Raw genomic sequence first — 8,169 nt, 5'->3', positions numbered from 1 at the left:
CCGAGTCCGGTCTCGTAAATAAAATTAGATTTTATTTTCTTTATTGTACTTTTATATAAAATATTTTCATGGCAGGCTTTGAATTTTCTTTTTAAAAATTTTAATAAATTTAGAATTGACATTTATCAACATCTTAATGATACAATTGACACGTGTCACGATCTTGTTAACGAGTAACTTTGACATCAAACTTTATATAATAAGATAGGATTATAAGATTAAATATTATAAAAATAAATAATTATTTATAAATTAAATAGCATAAGATTTATCCGTGTCCTAAAGTGGATTACTACTAAAACTACTAAAATATGTACTTGAGTTCACATCTTCAGGTTCTAGGGTTGTGGTCTTTGTGGATCATCAATCATCATCACGCGATTTACCACCAGCCGCCATGGAAGATTCACAACCTTCTCCTTCAAGTAACCTAGATCACGCCAGAAACTCCACAACAGACATTCCCCTTGATATCACCATCGAGATACTCTCTAGACTGCCGGGAAAATCTCTCATCCGATTTCAATGTGTGTCGAAGCTGTGGTTCTCAATCATCCGCAGTAAAGATTTCACCGACTCGTTCCTGACGCGTTCAAAGACTCAGCCTCGTCTCCTTTTCACCATCAGGCACTTCAAGTTTCGGGAACGTTTCATCTTCTCAGCTATCTCCTGAACACAACAACAAAGATGACGACGATAAAGCCTCCAGGGTGGTCGGCAGACACGACATGACGATCTCGGCCGATCCTGTCTACTACATCACATCTCGGCCCGTAAACGGTTTCGTCTGCTGCAACGATGGTGATTCGATCGCGGTTTGTAATCCCACCACTAGACAAATAGTGAAATTGCCTGATGTTATATCTAACGGAAGACAAGTGAACGCACATCTCGGGTACGTTCCGGTTCAAGACCAATACAAAGTGTTGTGTGTGATGATGTTCTATGGTCTTCTCAACGATGGAAGAGATATAGAACAGGAACATTTCGTTTTTACGCTAAGCTCTCCACAAAAAGAGTGGAGAAAGATTGAAATCCCCCAAGGTGTCACTTATGACATGGTACATGGAGGGATATGCATCAGTGGTGCTATACACTATGGTGTTGGAGACTCGGAAATTGTTAGATTCGATGTTAGATCTGAGAAGCTGGAGCTAATTAAAGCACCCCAAAATACATATCACGACAACAAACTATTCCACTCTTTTAAACTACAATGGAAAATTGGGCGGTGTAGATTATAGTTACACGGATGAGACGGTGTTGTGGATTTTAGAAGATGATGAGAAACAAGAATGGTCGGAAACTAGGCGTGCCCTACCTTCTCATTGGTATGATTTACTTGGTTATTACCGTAGATCTGAGGGAGAGATACATGGGAAAACAGCTACAATAAACCCCAACTATTTGTCAAACGCTTTTTTATACCTAAACTTTAATATCCAGCAAATAACAACCTGAACTGTATTAAAATTCAAATTTGCTACCTAAACTATACAAAATGTTGTCAATTTCAACCTCTGTTCGAACAGTGTTAAATCAGAGTTTGATGATGTTGAGTCAGACGGTCCATAACTTCAACGTAGCATTAGGATTTACCAAAGCTATGTGGTTTTGGTCATTTTTGGGTATTTTGTAGCAAGAAATGATAAAAAATGAAGTTTCACAACACACCCGAAAACGGACTCCAATACTCCATTTTTTGTCAAACACTTTGTTTCTTGCCACAACACACCTTAAAATGACCAAAAAAAACTTAGTTTTGGTCATTCCGAGTGTCATGTGGATGCCACAGATCGTCTAACTCAACATCGTTAAACTCTGATTTAACACTGTTCGAACAAATGTTGAAATTTTATATAGTTTAGGTAGCAAATTTGAATTTTTAAAAAATAGGCAGTATTTTTATGACCATGCGAGTCCGCATTCATCTTGTCTCCATCATTTTCCTTGTCTTCATCAGAAAAGATTCCACGACAAGCCCTAGAAATCAGAAAATTAAGAATTTGAACATATATTCATAAATTTATATGAGATAGAACATATGTAAATAGAGTTGAAAAAGTACTATGATGAAGAATCTTTTGCAATCTACTTATGTCAGAGCCGAGTGCATAATTTCTCTCCTTTCGTTCTTGATCTGAGATGAACCAAGAGAAAATGTGAGAGTTAACACAAATACTAAAATTTAGAAAAAAAATTTGAACATTAAAAGCAAACCTTTAATGTTTGTTAGGAGTTTCATTTGTGTACCTCAATTCTCGTCATCAGAGTCAACTTTCTATTTGCAAACCTCACTTGATCAAAAGAGCTGATCTTGTTTTGTATCATTCCATAAACGGTTCACCATCTGACTCTTCCACTCCAAGATTAGACTCTGGTTCATGACGACACAACTGTATTCTTTCACCAGCAACCTTGAAATAAATCTTTTGAGTTTCTCTGGGGTTTTATATGATGTGATCTAGACACTTGACTATCTAAAAACTTTTCTTCACTAATACATAATAGGAGTATGAAAAAACCAGAGGAAGAAAATGAAAATGCTGCTTTCTGGGTTAAAGCTTTACTTTTGATTTGCAAGAGTCATAGAAGGTATTCTCCGATCCTCTTATGTTAAATGAAAATGACAGTCTTGAACCGACAAAATTGTGTTGTCTTAACTCTTTTCCCGAGTTCTTGCTATCAGCCATAAGGTTTTTAACCGGAGTTAGATTCTTAGAAAGTAAAGAACATTAACTACCAATGATACCAAGACATTAGCTCGATTGTTCCTGTTGTTTGCAATATTAGATTCATGGGGAGAGACGTTATTGAATTGCAGATCTCAGAGACGTTATTGAAGTGTATTCTATGGATTGTTATTGACTACGTAGAGACTCACTCTTTTCTCCTTATTGTGCTTTTTTGTTCAGGTGTGTTCCACCGCCCCGAACGTATAGTGGAAGGTTCTAGTGCGGCCAAACGCATCCCTGTGGTCGCCATGGCGTTCATGGTGGGAGTCCGGTTTGCTAACAATGTAAATGGCGGTATGCAATTTGTAGATTGGGCTAAATTTTCCGGCGTCCAGTAATAAACCGGTTCGGTTTTGTTATGTATAGTAGCCTAAGAGTGTATTGAAACCATGATTTTGAAGGTTTTGTGATGTTTTGTGGAATTGTTGGATATTTCATTTGAGAAAAGAAAAAATAGTTTGTGATTTGGTGAGATTTTAAGAAATTATGACGTGGTGTGTATTCATTATGATCATTATGATAGAAACAAAATAGTTTAGTTTACTTAAATCAGTATCATAACTAATAACATAATTACAAAAGTGATGATTGTGTGTGTGTCTGATTTGTTTTTAAGAAAGAAAGACAAAAAGTATAAAAAAGAATAAAGTTATTATTAACCTTCTATAATTATCTTCCTCAAAACAATTTTACTATTATAGTAAAATATATTTGATTGTACAGTATCCAAATAAACAAAAATGTAATTATTCAGTTATTCACCAAATCTCCTATATATTAATAGAGAAACACTCTCATAAAAAAGCTGATGTGTCACGCTCACATTGCTCATGTGCTTTTTTTTTATATATATAAATGACCTTACATCTCATTATTATTTAAATAAATATGTCATTGACATATATAAGTCAATGTTTTTCCTATTAATTTTTAAAAATGAAAGATTTCATCAACAATTAAAATCCAGAAACTTTCTACACCATCTTAAAATTATTTTCCAAGTTCAAATTTTCACTGGTAAAATGTATTTTACAGAAAATAAACGCAAATTTGAATAAACGGAAAAAGCTTTACTTACATATTTTGTTTTGTACAAATGAATCTTAAATCTCGAATAATAATTTTACTCATAATATTTTATTAAGATCGATTTCTCCACATATAGTGCGAGTTGGTATCTAGTTATTTCTTATTAATAAAAGTTGATGGTATTTTTCCCCCTTTTAATGAAATAAAAAACGTAAGGTGTGAGAATAATAAATTAATACTCTTGTTTGCTTCTGAGGTGTGTGAAGATTATATTTGTAGAGAACCACCAAAAAAAAAAAAATCAAACCTTTTCATGTTCTACACTTCCACCATGAAAGACTAGGTATATGATTTTTGTTTGTTCTACATCGAAATCATTTGGAATCGTTCAATGTATCTTGTTATGATCTTCGATTTCTACCTTCCATGTTCAATCACTCTTGATTTGTGAGGGTATTTTGAGTTTCTTTTTTTAGATTTCTTCTTTGTTAGTGTTTATCTGACTTCTTCTTCTTCTTCTACTAAGACTTTGACATATATATATATATATATATATATATATATATATATATATATATTTCCTTCAGCATTCCTCTATTTTGATCATAATGTAGCGTCTCTAACTTCTCTTAGCTTTGGCATATATCTGTGCTCCAACTTGGAATTGCAGTCCTCTCTCTGAGTTTTTAAGTTAATTTCAAAAATTCTAAGAAAATGTCAAATATCACAGGATTATCAATTACTTAATTAGGAAAGTGGATTGCAACAACATATCAACAAAATTTAGTATGGCTCCTTTACCTGTTCTTTTCAGTAAATTTGTTGAGCATGTTGGAATCTTGGTAAGTGAACAACATCCTTATTATTGATTTAAGATTGTTTGTGGCAGTGAATACTTTTTATACTAAATAATTATGTATAACTTATGATGTTGCAGAAAGATGCGTGCCCATTATAAAAATACGCAGTACATTCGCTGTTGTAAGATATGCTTAAGATAGTGACTCCAGATATGATGAAATATAAATACAGGTTAGTGGAAACTTTCATTTGCAATCTCCTAGCCAAATATGCATTACAATTAAGTTTATTAAGTTCACAATGCGTCTTAACATCAACTTTCCCAGGCTAGAAATACATTGCTCTATTCACACTCATTCAAGCATTCTGTCTAACATTTTTGATGCATAGAAAAAGCTAGAGTCCAAAACAATGTGATCAGTCCTTTTTTAGAATTAAGATCATGTGAATCAAAGAACCTAAGGATTAAGAACTCCAAACAATAATTAAAACATCAATTCAATGAATCTCCTAATTGGAACCCTAAAACTCAATTGGAGAACTACTTACACATAGTAAAAGAGAAAACAAAAGTCATAGATGAAGAAACCATGATGAAATTACAGAAATAATAAGAAAGGGTTTAGAAATCTTCTTCAAATTGTCAATGAGGATGAATCTCTAGAATCCCAAAAGTGTGGCTTACAAAACGTTTCAGGTTGCAGAGTTTTTTTCTCCCAACAAATAAAAAGTATTTATAGAATTTTCAAAATAAGGTAAAAAGGTAACGGCCTAGTTAAGACATTTTCTCAGCCAGGTGGGTTTCTCAGATAGGCAGGTTTTGACGTGAAACTTGCCGATTAAGACTTTGCTTCTCAGCCAAGCAGGTTTCTCAGATAGGCATGTTTTAACGTGAAAGTTGTCGGTTTTGACTTTGTTGCTTAGCCTGGAGGGTTTCTCTGGTAGGCAGGTTTTCACGTGAACCAACATCAATATCATATGCCTGTTTGTATCCAGAATGGCTCATTTTTCCTCCAACGTGTCATAAAACCTGTAAAGACTCAACAAAGAACTAAAAGATTTCAAAAACACACTTTGACTTAATAAAAAGTATAAAATAAGAGAGAAAACAGACTCAAAACCAATAAAATCACTATATATCATTCTGCCTAACAAATACGCCCTCTCTTTAGCTTCTAAAATCTTCTTCTGATTCCTCCACTTACACATTTTCCAGACTTTGGTTCAAATTCTCAAGTTTCTTCTCCTACTTGCTCACTCTTTCTGCAAATTAAAGAAACGCCCAAATGCTCAAGCTTGTAGAAGAATTGGAATAAACTAACTCGAACGTCTCAACACTACCTACTCAAGCAATTCTGTTGTTCTATAATATGTAGTGTGCATGAACTTGGACTCAAGAATGGATTCCTCAAGTAACATCCGTACCGTCACAAAAGACGGAACAACATGTAATCCATCTGGTTTGGCCAAAAACGTTTCTTTCTTTAAAATTCACCAACGAACAAACTTCCAGATGCAACTCTTGAAATTTACTAACCTGGGAAAAAGGAAAAGAAGGGGTGAGTAAACAAGTTTACTCAGTGAGGAGATCAAACTCTTCCCACTGGACATAGAGTAATAACGTTCCAAATATAATAAATAACTATTACTTAGCATAGATTCAGAATGTTTATCAATCAAACAAACAAGCAAACATCTTATTTCTCCTTAATAACTTTAATCTTCTTTTATGGACTTTTGTGGCAACTACCACAATCAATTATGTTTCTTACATTACTTAAGAAGTTTTACTTTCCTTATAGGTTTGACCATTTTCACTTTTTCTGGCTCACAAACTCCATTCCTAGAAGACCACGACCCATAGCTCGATTCTTCCCGTACTGCTCTTCAGCGGTTTATGACTTGCAATAAACTCGTTGGTCCATTGCAGTCTTATATCCTCAAGTATCCTTTCCTTTCTCATTTTCATTATACGTTCATAATAATTTTTGTAATATAATATTTACATTAATTCATCAAATTGTATTACTAATGTGACTCACATATATCATATTACTAGCAATCTATTTTACCATGTACACAAATCCACACAAACACTTTCAATCAACAAATAATTATTGAGTTTATACTCATCAACTATCGAAGAGTACATAAGGAAAGAGGTTACTGTTATCCGCAAATACCACCCTCACCTTAGCTATTGGATTGAATCCGTAGTTTAGATCTAGCATCAACAGAAGACCCATTTCAACAACAATCTTTAAGCTGCAGCGGTTTAGATAACCCGATCAGAAATTAAATCCAAAATATTAATCCATAATATTTAATCTACAGTACTTAAAAGCAGCCCAAACCAAAGTCTTGATTTAACTGGTTATTTTGGTGTTTCTTCAGTTAAATTAATTAGACTAAAATCTAATAATTTAATACACCACAATTTAACTCCATGTGCACATGCACATGATCGACTTCAGTTCAATAATCAAAGCCCAAATCACTTTAAACATACAACACCATAATCCCACACGTGACCTTTAACGACACAAGCCAACGAGACACAGATATCACGACAATTAATCGATTGTAATTTCGAAAATGTTCTTCAGCATTTAGTAAAGAGATTTTTGTTTTTAATATTTTATTTTATTTAAGGTGGTGATGTCAACCAATACTGCAGGTTGGGTTGTTACTATTATTATTATTTTTAATTATTAGATTTTTGGAGCAAGTGAAAAATCAATTAACTCTAATTAATATTGTTTCCGTAAATGAGATGCAAGTGAAATTGTGAATGGAGCAAATTATACATTGCACCAAGGCATGTTCTGAGTTATGTACCAAGGGCTCATCCAATACAATTGAAACTGCCTAACAAGCATACCAACGAACTATGTGTTGTTTTCCCTGTTTTCAATAATTGTCGTGTATGCGACAAAAAGATGCTAGAGTCTTGAGCTAGCTTCTACTATTTCCAGATTTTCTATGTGACGTAGAAGAAGATCATTGATTCCTAGATTGTTTACCCCTTCTACTTGCTATTATTCAAATAAAGAATAATAATGTGTCCTTATCTTTTATGATCAAGACAAACTCTCGATTTAACGTAATTTTCTTACAATCAGTGTATACATATCTTCACAACATCCAGTCCCAAAATCTCGAATTATATAAAGCCTTGTATGAACAATTCAGAATGCAATCGATAGGTTGAAGTAATGGAAAAATGACAGTGATGATTGTTAAGAGTAGTAATCCAACAGACCTTTCGTTTTGATGAACGGTGAAATTCTCGGTAGTATATTGTCGACTGAATGATTACATCAAATCAATACAATAATAAAACTAGAATGTATTTCTCTTCGGTTGATGACACTTCAGCATTTTGGAGAAACCTGGAGCTGATACATCATTTAAAACGAAATGACCAATCAAAATATCAGAATTAATACAACTCAGCATATTCATCCAATAATATTTTTTTTTTTCATCTTTTCCACGTGTACACATGTGAAGCATGATATAACTTTAGTCATTTAAAAACTCTTCAACGCTTAAACAATTTCGTTTTTATATAAAGCTTCAAGAAATTTTTTAATCAAGAGTT

The 8,169-nt window shown here is 33.4% G+C and overlaps 1 pseudogene; it reads left to right on the top strand.

Annotated features, from left to right (window-relative positions):
* LOC109125900 lies at positions 398 to 3,073 on the top strand (annotated as a pseudogene).

The sequence above is a fragment of the Camelina sativa genome, chromosome 8 (assembly GCF_000633955.1).
Source record: "Camelina sativa cultivar DH55 chromosome 8, Cs, whole genome shotgun sequence".
NCBI classification, from domain to species: domain Eukaryota; kingdom Viridiplantae; phylum Streptophyta; class Magnoliopsida; order Brassicales; family Brassicaceae; genus Camelina; species Camelina sativa.
Note: the sequence above shows the minus strand (reverse complement) of the source record. Positions and strands in the feature narration are given on the sequence as shown.